Here is a 12,329-nt window from a genome sequence, read left to right on the forward strand (position 1 = left end):
GTTATACCAGCGGCACCGGGGCACATCCGTTATACCAGCGGCACCCGAACACATCCGTTATACCAGCGGCACCCGAGCACATCCATTATGTCAGCGGCACCCGAGCACATCCATTATACCAGCAGACCCTGAGCACATCCGTTATGTCAGCAGCACCTGAGCACATTCGTTATGTCAGCAGCACCTGAGCACATTCGTTATACCAGCGGCACCTGAGCACATCCGTTATACCAGCGGCACCCGAGCACATCCGTTATACCAGCGGCACCCGAGCACATCCGTTATACCAGCAGCACCCGAGCACATTTGTTATACCAGCGGCACCCGAGCACATCCGTTATACCAGCGGCACATGAGCACATCCGTTATACCAGCAGCACCCGAGCACATCCGTTATACCAGCAGCACCCGAGCACATCCGGTATACCAGCGGCACCTGAGCACATCCGTTATACCAGCGGCACCTGAGCACATCCGTTATACCAGCGGCACCCGAGCACATGCGTTATACCAGCGGCACCCGAGCACATCCGTTATGTCAGCGGCACCCGAGCACATCCGTTATATCAGCAGCACCTGAGGACATCCGTTATACCAGCGGCTCCTGAGCACATCCATTATATCAGCAACACCTGAGGACATCCGTTATACCAGCCACACCGAACACATCCGTTATACCAGCAGCACCTGAGCGCATTCGTTATACCAGCAGCACCTGAGCGCATTCGTTATACCAGCAGCATCTGAGCACATGCGTTATTCCAGCAGCACCTGAGCACATGCGTTATACCAGCAGCACCCGAGCACATCCGTTATGTCAGCGGCACCCGAGCACATCCATTATACCAGCAGACCCGCACCCGAGCACATCCGTTATACCAGCAGCACCCGAGCACATCCGGTATACCAGCGGCACCTGAGCACATCCGTTATACCAGCGGCACCTGAGCACATCCGTTATACCAGCGGCACCCGAGCACATGCGTTATACCAGCGGCACCCGAGCACATCCGTTATGTCAGCGGCACCCGAGCACATCCGTTATACCAGCAGCACCTGAGCACATGCGTTATACCAGCGGCACCCGAGCACATCCGTTATGTCAGCGGCACCCGAGCACATCCGTTATACCAGCAGCACCTGAGCACATTCGTTATACCAGCGGCACCCGGGCACATCCGTTATGTCAGCGGCACCTGAGCACATCTGTTATACCAGCGGCACCCGAGCACATCCGTTATACCAGCAGCACCTGAGCACATCCGTTATACCAGCCGCACCCGAGCACATCCGTTATACCAGCCACACCCGAGCACATCCGTTATACCAGCAGCACCTGAGGACATCCGTTATACCAGCGGCTCCTGAGCACATCCATTATATCAGCAACACCTGAGGACATCCGTTATACCAGCCACACCGAACACATCCGTTATACCAGCAGCACCTGAGCGCATTCGTTATACCAGCAGCACCTGAGCGCATTCGTTATACCAGCAGCATCTGAGCACATGCGTTATACCAGCAGCACCTGAGCACATGCGTTATATCAGCGGCACCTGAGCACATCCGTTATACCAGCGGCACCTAAACACATCCGTTATACCAGCGGCACCCGAGCACATCCGTTATACCAGCGGCACCTGAGCACATCCATTATACCAGCAGCACCTGAGCACATCCGTTATACCAGCAGCACCCGAGCACATCCGTTATACCAGCGGCACCCGAGCCTATCCGTTATACCAGCGGCACCCAAGCACATCCGTTATGTCAGCAGCACCCGAGCACATCCATTATACCAGCAGACCCTGAGCACATTCGTTATACCAGCAGCACCGGAGCACATCCATTATACCAGCGGCACCCGAGCACATCCGTTATACCAGCAGCACCCGAGCACATCCGTTATGTCAGCAGCACCTGAGCACATCCGTTATACCAGCGGCACCCGAGCACATCCGTTATGTCAGCAGCACCCGAGCACATCTATTATACCAGCAGACCCTGAGCGCATCCGTTATACCAGCAGTACCCGAGCACATCCGTTATGTCAGCAGCACCCGAGCACATCCGTTATACCAGCGGCACCTGAGCACATCCGTTATACCAGCAGCACCTGAGCACATCCGTTATACCAGCAGCACCTGAGCGCATTCGTTATACCAGCAGCACCTGAGCGCATTCGTTATACCAGCAGCACCTGAGCACATGCGTTATTCCAGCAGCACCCGAGCACATCCGTTATGTCAGCGGCACCCGAGCACATCCATTATACCAGCAGACCCGCACCCGAGCACATCCGTTATACCAGCAGCACCCGAGCACATCCGGTATACCAGCGGCACCTGAGCACATCCGTTATACCAGCGGCACCTGAGCACATCCGTTATACCAGCGGCACCCGAGCACATGCGTTATACCAGCGGCACCCGAGCACATCCGTTATGTCAGCGGCACCCGAGCACATCCGTTATACCAGCAGCACCTGAGCACATGCGTTATACCAGCGGCACCCGAGCACATCCGTTATGTCAGCGGCACCCGAGCACATCCGTTATACCAGCAGCACCTGAGCACATTCGTTATACCAGCGGCACCCGGGCACATCCGTTATGTCAGCGGCACCTGAGCACATCTGTTATACCAGCGGCACCCGAGCACATCCGTTATACCAGCAGCACCTGAGCACATCCGTTATGCCAGCCGCACCCGAGCACATCCGTTATACCAGCCACACCCGAGCACATCCGTTATACCAGCAGCACCTGAGGACATCCGTTATACCAGCGGCTCCTGAGCACATCCATTATATCAGCAACACCTGAGGACATCCATTATACCAGCAGTACCTGAGCACATCCATTATACCAGCAGCACCTGAGCACATCCATTATACCAGCGGCACCTGAGCACATCCGTTATACCAGCCACACCGAACACATCCGTTATACCAGCAGCACCTGAGCGCATTCGTTATACCAGCAGCACCTGAGCGCATTCGTTATACCAGCAGCACCTGAGCGCATTCGTTATACCAGCAGCATCTGAGCACATGCGTTATACCAGCAGCACCTGAGCACATGCGTTATATCAGCGGCACCTGAGCACATCCGTTATACCAGCGGCACCTGAGCACATCCGTTATACCAGCGGCACCCGAGCACATCCGTTATACCAGCGGCACCTGAGCACATCCATTATACCAGCGGCACCTGAGCACATCCGTTATACCAGCAGCACCCGAGCACATCCGTTATACCAGCGGCACCCGAGCATATCCGTTATACCAGCAGCACCCGAGCACATCCGTTATGTCAGCAGCACCCGAGCACATCCATTATACCAGCAGACCCTGAGCACATTCGTTATACCAGCAGCACCCGAGCACATCCATTATACCAGCGGCACCCGAGCACATCCGTTATACCAGCAGCACCCGAGCACATCCGTTATACCAGCAGCACCCGAGCACATCCGTTATACCAGCGGCACCTGAGCACATCCGTTATACCAGCAGCACCTGAGCACATCCGTTATACCAGCAGCACCTGAGCACATCCGTTATACCAGCAGCACCTGAGCGCATTCGTTATACCAGCAGCACCTGAGCGCATTCGTTATACCAGCAGCATCTGAGCACATGCGTTATTCCAGCAGCACCCGAGCACGTCCGTTATGTCAGCGGCACCCGAGCACATCCATTATACCAGCAGACCCGCACCCGAGCACATCCGTTATACCAGCAGCACCCGAGCACATCCGGTATACCAGCGGCACCTGAGCACATCCGTTATACCAGCGGCACCTGAGCACATCCGTTATACCAGCGGCACCCGAGCACATGCGTTATACCAGCGGCACCCGAGCACATCCGTTATGTCAGCGGCACCCGAGCACATCCGTTATACCAGCAGCACCTGAGCACATGCGTTATACCAGCGGCACCCGAGCACATCCGTTATGTCAGCGGCACCCGAGCACATCCGTTATACCAGCAGCACCTGAGCACATTCGTTATACCAGCGGCACCCGGGCACATCCGTTATGTCAGCGGCACCTGAGCACATCTGTTATACCAGCGGCACCCGAGCACATCCGTTATACCAGCCGCACCCGAGCACATCCGTTATACCAGCCACACCCAAGCACATCCGTTATACCAGCAGCACCTGAGGACATCCGTTATACCAGCGGCTCCTGAGCACATCCATTATATCAGCAACACCTGAGGACATCCATTATACCAGCAACTCCTGAGCACATCCGTTATACCAGCCACACCGAACACATCCGTTATACCAGCAGCACCTGAGCGCATTCGTTATACCAGCAGCACCTGAGCGCATTCGTTATACCAGCAGCATCTGAGCACATGCGTTATACCAGCAGCACCTGAGCACATGCGTTATATCAGCGGCACCTGAGCACATCCGTTATACCAGCGGCACCTGAGCACATCCGTTATACCAGCGGCACCCGAGCACATCCGTTATACCAGCGGCACCTGAGCACATCCATTATACCAGCGGCACCTGAGCACATCCGTTATACCAGCAGCACCCGAGCACATCCGTTATACCAGCGGCACCCGAGCATATCCGTTATACCAGCAGCACCCGAGCACATCCGTTATGTCAGCAGCACCCGAGCACATCCATTATACCAGCAGACCCTGAGCACATTCGTTATACCAGCAGCACCTGAGCACATCCGTTATACCAGCAGCACCCGAGCACATCCGTTATGTCAGCAGCACCTGAGCACATCCGTTATACCAGCGGCACCCGAGCACATCCGTTATGTCAGCAGCACCCGAGCACATCTATTATACCAGCAGACCCTGAGCGCATCCGTTATACCAGCGGCACCCGAGCACATCCGTTATGTCAGCAGCACCCGAGCACATCCGTTATACCAGCGGCACCCGAGCACATCCGTTATACCAGCAGCACCCGAGCACATGCGTTATACCAGCGGCACCCGAGCACATGCGTTATACCAGCAGCACCTGAGCACATCCGTTATACCAGCGGCACCCGAGCACATCCGTTATGTCAGCAGCACCCGAGCACATCTATTATACCAGCAGACCCTGAGCACATCCGTTATACCAGCGGCACCCGAGCACATCCGTTATGTCAGCAGCACCCGAGCACATCCGTTATACCAGCGGCACCCGAGCACATCCGTTATACCAGCAGCACCCGAGCACATGCGTTATACCAGCGGCACCCGAGCACATGCGTTATACCAGTGGTGTCTGCTTTCATCCGTTATACCAGCAGTTTGCATTGATTATGCCATTAATGCCCGTGATGCAGGAGCCTTGCCTATTCTTCTGGGGGCTGAGAGTGACACCTGTTTTTTGGGAGCCCCACTGCGAGTATGCATATATAAGATACATAGGGCCAGATGTACTAAGCTTGAAAAGTGATAAAATCCAGAGTGATAAACCACCAATCATGTCATGTGACATAGCAGCGAGGAGGTGATTGGCTAGTACTTTATCACTCTCCATTTTATCGCTATTCAAGCTTAGTGCATCCAGGCATCAATCAGATGTATGTCACAAAGTTACCATGCTTTAGTTCCTCCAATTAATAGACAATATAATTATAAATACATATATACAGACTATATTAAGGGTCCTCTTTTTTTGGCATTTGATTGTGTTGACTCACGCTATGTAATCCGTTCCCTTATCTATGTGGGTGTGGCCGCAGTGCCAGCAGGGTCTCTGAGCTGCAGCCGCCCCTCCTGTGTGGTCTCTCCTCAGCACCTAGTCACATGACATGGGTGTAATATTGGAGGTGATGGTGATGAGGCCGCCGCCAGCCATTGCCTGAGTGTCACTGTTGGCTCTGACAGGCTGCTGGTACTGCAGAGTATTACTAACACTTCCATATGACTTGTGTGGGTCCTGTTTGGTTGCAGTTGGCGGACTGTACATTTGCCACTGAGTGAGGACAGCTGCCTGATGTATAATGATGACATCATGAACGTGTTGCCTGGTGATGTCAAGAAAGTAATGTAGAAGCTTAATGACTTCCAGAGTGCAAACCCAAGAGATCATTTATTTATAATATAGATTTGCCATCAGGGTCATGTAAGTGTTGGATTTACCAGAGACTGTAAAACCCTCCATTTATGGGTAAGGGAAAAGGGTGGGGGGCATTGACTGGGACATTGCTGCCATCTCCAGGTGCCACCAGTTACTGTTGAAGGTCTTTGCATGTTACTCCACCATGCAATGAAATAGCAAGGCTCATAAACCATAGACTTAAGGACGATTTTAGCCGGGGGATGTCCATACTCTCTTCTGCTTTGGTTTAGTCTGGGACGCTGAGTTTTTCAGTCCGTATTTTGTGAAGGAATACTGAGAACTTGGCAAGTACCTGAATCCATGCGGGTTTTCTGTCTGTAGAGGTGTTTCTCTTTGTGGGTGCTAGGCCGAGAAAAGCCACTTATGTGTGTGTGCTTGGGTGCAGGGCAGGGGTTAACGTGGGGTAATTAGTTGGGACTGAGTTCAATCACCTGTAGTGGTAAGGCGAACTAGTTCCACCTACACTCTAGCCCTGCACTGTAATTCCAATAGAGAAACCCATTCCAAAGGCTTCCTTTTCTGGCATTATGTGTATAAGGGGCTCTACTGTGGGCATTATGTGTATAAGGGGCACTACTGTGGGCATTATGTGTATAAGGGGCACTACTGTGGGCATTATGTGTATAAGGGGCACTACTATGGACATTATGTGTATAAGGGGCACTACTGCTGTGGGCATGAAACCCACCACCTCTCCAGGATCACTTTAAACCCTGGGTGTTATACCCCTTTCACACCAGCCAAAATTCCCGGGTTGGCCTCGGGAACAACCTGCGACTAGCGCTGGTGTGAAAGGCTCCCTGGCCAAAATCCCGGACCGATATGCCGGGATTTCGAACCCTAGCTAGCAGGGTTGCTCCCATGACCAGCACAGGATACAGGCCGATGTGAAAGTACTTACCCGGCTTCTACTCAGCCAGTGACTGCTGGGTACAAAGCTGTGCGGCGGGTGGATAACAGGTGATGGTGGTATGTTTTCATCAAAAGGGGCTGGAGTCGATCTGTAGTGTCTTGGAGACAGCGGCAGTCAGGATGCTGGACCCAGGGATCCCGTCCATGTGGGGGTGGGATGGGTGCCGGTCTGGGAGGTCAGGCCTCTGGGTGGTGGTCTGGCAATTCCCAGGCTGGCCCCGCCAGCATTATCCCACTCACCTCGCCGCCCGCACTAACTTTCCCCCCTCACACTAGAAAATGCAGGAACTAGACTGGTGTGAAAGGGGCCAACCCGGGAATGTCCCTGCATGATCCCTGGGCTGTATTCCCGGGTAAGTCCTTACATTTTTTGGTGTGAAAGGGGTATAAGTGATTGCAGGGGCTGGACTAGTGTAGACATCTATGAAACTATCAAGGTAGTTACCTGTAGATGGTGGTGACTGCACCCTTTGAAATGATGGCCAGGGGATTGCAAATTATGTAGGCGGGGGTCTTTACAAAGTTTTCTCCTGGGATCAACAAATGTCTAGCTAAATACTGTATATACCCTGACAAAGAAGAGTAGGACTGAAGGGGATTCTATACTTACCGGACCCTTGTTGGGATTCCCGTCTTTTGAGAGGCCGTCTTCAGTGTTCTGACCACCGACATTCCCACCGCCGGTCATACGACTGTATCCCGTACAGATGTGTGAGGAAAATGATGATGTATAGCAGACCCTGCTGGCGACTATATCATCAGCAGGTCATTCGGTGTGCTGACCTGTCTATAACTCCAGACCTGCATATAAGGTGTGTCATGGACTGAGAGGCTCTGCCACTTTGAATGACAGTCTGCCAAGGGAGACTGGTGTTTAAAGGTGGCGGCTGCATCTCAGGGACGGAGGGAGGCTGCTGTTGATTAAAGGGCGAGCTCCAGAATCCTCTGCGAGATCTAAACAGCCTTGGCAAGACCTAACACACACACACACAAAAAAAAACCCTAATGAAAAAAATTAAATAAAAAAAGAATATTTTATTCATTAGTATCCGAAAATGTTTACAATAGAGCAGCACAAAGATCCCATTGATTAAATGCTTCTGACGCGCACGGCGCTGGCTACTGTAACTAGCGCCAGGGCGAAACCACAGGAAGATTAAAGTGCAAGCACAGGGGCCAGGAGCACGCAGCGTCCTGCTCTGGTCTGTGACAGCCGCGCCACTCCACTCACTTGTAATCATCTAAATTGTCAAATGGACAGAGCATTGTTTTAACCCTGGCACACGTCTGAGGGAAATCTGGTTTGGGTTATGCAGCATAATACTCTGTTGTAATATAATGTAGCTGGTCGTCTGTATTGTAATTCTTGTGCGGAGTCTGGCGGTCTGAGGAGAACCCTCGCTGATAGGCCATAATATGCACAGCATTGACAGAAGCCTGTGACAGAAGCCCTGGAAGAAGAGATGGGCAAAACGGTCACTAAGAAGAGCTGGGATCTAGCGATCAATCTGTGAAAAAGATCCTGATCTTTTAGACGGATTATCGGCTCACTTTGAAAAAAAAAAAGGTAATTTGACAATAACGAAGCATAATTTGTTATACAATCATTTTTTGTTGTTTTTTTTTTACTTTTTTTATTTTTTTAAACAGTGAGCTGAACAAATATGAACATACATGACCGAGTAAAACACTGATCGATCGCTGGGTGCAGAATCGCCATTGATGGCAACCATTGATGGTGTCTGCACCGATGGCCATCCCTAGCAGAAGCTGCAGCCTTGTTCTTTCTTTCACTTGCAGTCACTGCACTGTACTCAGTCTCCAGAGTTAGTACATCTCAGCTGCCACAGGTGGCAGTGCTGAGCTCAGGCAAATGCATCGTAATGAAAAACGAAACTGAAAGTAAAAGAATGACGGTTCACCATTTTGGGATCGGTGGCTCACTCACTTTTTTTTTGAGATCCGCCCAAAAGAACCGCTTCGTTCGCAAACGACCCATCTCTACCTGGAAGTACCACAGACAGAACCGGTGCAGGTTGTTGTGCCTGTGCCTTTTCTCAATAACCCACCCCCTTCCCTCTAATACCGCTTTCACACTGCCAAAACATTTAAAAAATGTGTATTTTTAAACGGTATTTAAAACGGGTTTGAGCCTTCACATTGCAGTAGATTACTGTTTTAATTACCGTTTAAGTACCATTCACATCAGTCAACCAGTTTAATCCCCTGAACACGTTTCAAGGCAGAATGCAGGGGAAAGCCTATCACAGGTCTGTAATCTGTTGTTTTTACTAAATACCGTTTCAGAGCCATTCTCACTGCATAAAAAACGGTTCTGAAACGTGTAGGACTCTGCTTTTTAAATGTTTTGAAATACCGGTTATCTCAGGGTTGCCAATCCTCCCGGAATGGCAGGGAGGATCCCGAAAACCCGGTCCCCCTCCCGGCCCCCTGGAAAGGTGGGCAACCCTCCCGGATTCCGGCGGTCATCCCCCCCCCCCCCCTCATGTACCTGGTGGCGGACGTTTTAAATTGCCGCGATTCGCGGGTTTTCTCCGGAAGGGGGTGGGGCTAAATATGCAAATCGTGCATATTTAGCCCCTCACCGGAGACCCGCATATTGCGGTATTAGCATTACTGGGGGCAGGGACTGATGATGTCTCCATCAGGCCCCGCCCCCTGAGGTGATGTTCACAATCTCCTCTCCGTGGTTCTCCCGGAGAGGAGACTGTAAAAGTCGGCAACCCTGGGTTATCATTAACCGGTAAATCAACTCTGGCAATTTCCCACTGCAGCATTAAACGTTAAGAAGCGGAAAAAAAACGGCAATATACCGTTTAACAAGTGCAGTGTGAAAGGGGTATAAGAATTGTCACCCTTATGTTTACCACCTCAGGGTCAACACAGCGGATTGCAGACCATGAGACGGCCGCTGCACCATGTACTGGCAGTCTATATGACTGTACACGTTGCCTACTATTTGCAGGCATCAGTGAGATCTTCCTGATGTCTCTTCCGAGTCTCCCTGATGTTTTTTTCTGAGTCTTCCTGAGAATTGCTCCAGAACTTATTTGTCTTCAGCTGCAACTCACAGCAAATTGGTTACTTAATTATTGTGGGCTAAAAGACTGCCCTTTAAGGAATAGGCGTTTATGCACCCCACTGCTAAAACCATTACTTTATTGACATTGTGCAACAGAGGTATACAGAGGGGGTGAACTGGGGAATATGAGGGGGGGGGGGGGGTAAGGGATTTACCCATCCTCCCTGGGATCTATATATTTCAGGTATGTTCCTGGTCGGTGCTGTGTCTGTTGCCGTACTTCCTGGGCTGCTTCAGTTTAAAATGGCTCATTTGAGACGCAGAAAGGAAAGAGCTGGGGAGACGCAGGGGGAAGAGCTGGGGAGATGCAGGTGGGGAAGAGCTGGGGAGATGCAGAGAGGCAAGAGCTGGGGAGACACAGGAGAAAGAGCTGGGGAGATGCAGGGGGAAGAGCTGGGGAGACGCAGGGGAAAGAGCTGGGGAAATGCAGGGGGAAGAGCTGGGGAGACACAGAGGGGGAAGAGCCGGGGAGATGCAGAGAGGGAAGAGCTGGGGAGACGCAGGGGGAAGAGCTGGGGAGATGCAGAGGGGGAGAGCTGAGGAGACACAGGGGGAAGAGCTGAGGAGACACAGGAGGAAGAGCTGGGGAGACAGAGGAGGAAGAGCAGGGGAGATGCAGAGGGGAAATAGCTGGGGAGACACAGGGGGGAGAGCTGGGGAGACGCAGAGGGGGAAGAGCTGGGGAGATGTAGAGGTGGAAGAGCTGAGGAGATGCAGGGGGAAGAGCTGGGGAGATGCAGAGGGGAAATAGCTGGGGAGACGCAGGGGGGAGAGCTGGGGAGATGCAGAGAGGGAAGAACTGGGGAGACGCTGGGGAGATGCAGAGGGGGCAGAGCTGAGGAGACGCAGAGGGAGAAGAGCTGAGGAGACGCAGGGGGAAGAGCTGGGGAGACGCAGGGGGAAGAGCAGGGGAGACGCAGAGGGAAAAGCTGAGTAGACCCAGAGGGGGGTGATCTGGGGTGTTGCAGGGGGAACAGCTGGGGAGACGCAGGGGGAAGAGCTGGTGAAAGGGCAAGATCTGGTTAAAGGCAGCGGGAGAGGTGGGGAGGGGGGGGGGAAGATATCTTTGTTGTACTAAATGAGTCCTGTCAGATAGTACAAGAGGATGTGTAATATTAGTCATAGTTATAGTAAAATAAGCACATTAGTAAAGCTTGCTATGTGTACTATGCACCTGCTTGGTGACTTGGAATACATGCACTGTTGGGGGTCCTGAAGACCGAGGTTGAGAACCACAGGGCTGGCTGATCAGCTCTGCCTCCCACTGTTCTGCTTAGCCATCTGGCATAGAGAGGCGGGAAGGGGTGGTGCTATGAGACCAGGCCCCCGATGACAATGCCCCTTTATCTCAGACCACGCCTCTTATGTGGATGTGCTCAATTATATTCTAGGGATGCCCATTGACGATATTGTTTTTACCTATCGATGGCCATGCCTTTTATTTGAATGACCAGCCAGTGGACCAATCAGAACCTGTGGATGGGGCTTTACTGGTGTCATGTGCGGGACGGAGAGATGGGAGACCACCAGGTTCTCCACGGTCAATGGCAAAACTATACTACGTTAGTCATAAATCATCGATGATTGTGAATCATCTATGGTCAATGGCCATACCTATTATATTTCAGGCATCTGCATACACGTGGCTGCAAGTTCCGGGTTTTGCACCTAAAAATGCTCCAAGTGTGCGACTCAGTCAGATACACAGGTGTACACCAGGGGGCAGACTTTCGCTAGCATAAACATGTCGCAGAAGACACTAAAACAATAGACTCAACCCCTATCTATGGATGTCCAGTCATGGATTCCACATGTTAGATAGTTGGGCACTGAAGGAGCTGGATGCCAATGAGATGTGTTACTGTGTCTGAGGCAAGGACAGTAATGCTCACTTGTACCATGTCTAACCACACTGTTACTATGGCAACACTCCCAATAGCCACCCTCTCTTGCACAGTTTTATTGTTGGAAGATACTGGTCAGTAAAGGTAAGTAGTAGCGCGGCTTTGGATCGCTCAGTAGAACTAAGAAAGTCATTTTCCTGTTATTTGTTTCGGCGCGAGGAGGAGCGGAAAATCTGCCGGCTTGTTCCAGTGCATTTTCTCCATTGTAAAAAAAAAAGACTACATTTAAAACTCCCCCTTTTTGACACGTTACGGTTTCTAATTATTTCCATTCAACGTGTTAACAAAAAACCTGTGGCCGGGG

Source organism: Crinia signifera, chromosome 1 (genome assembly GCF_055691185.1).
Source record: "Crinia signifera chromosome 1, ASM5569118v1, whole genome shotgun sequence".
Lineage (NCBI taxonomy): Eukaryota > Metazoa > Chordata > Amphibia > Anura > Myobatrachidae > Crinia > Crinia signifera.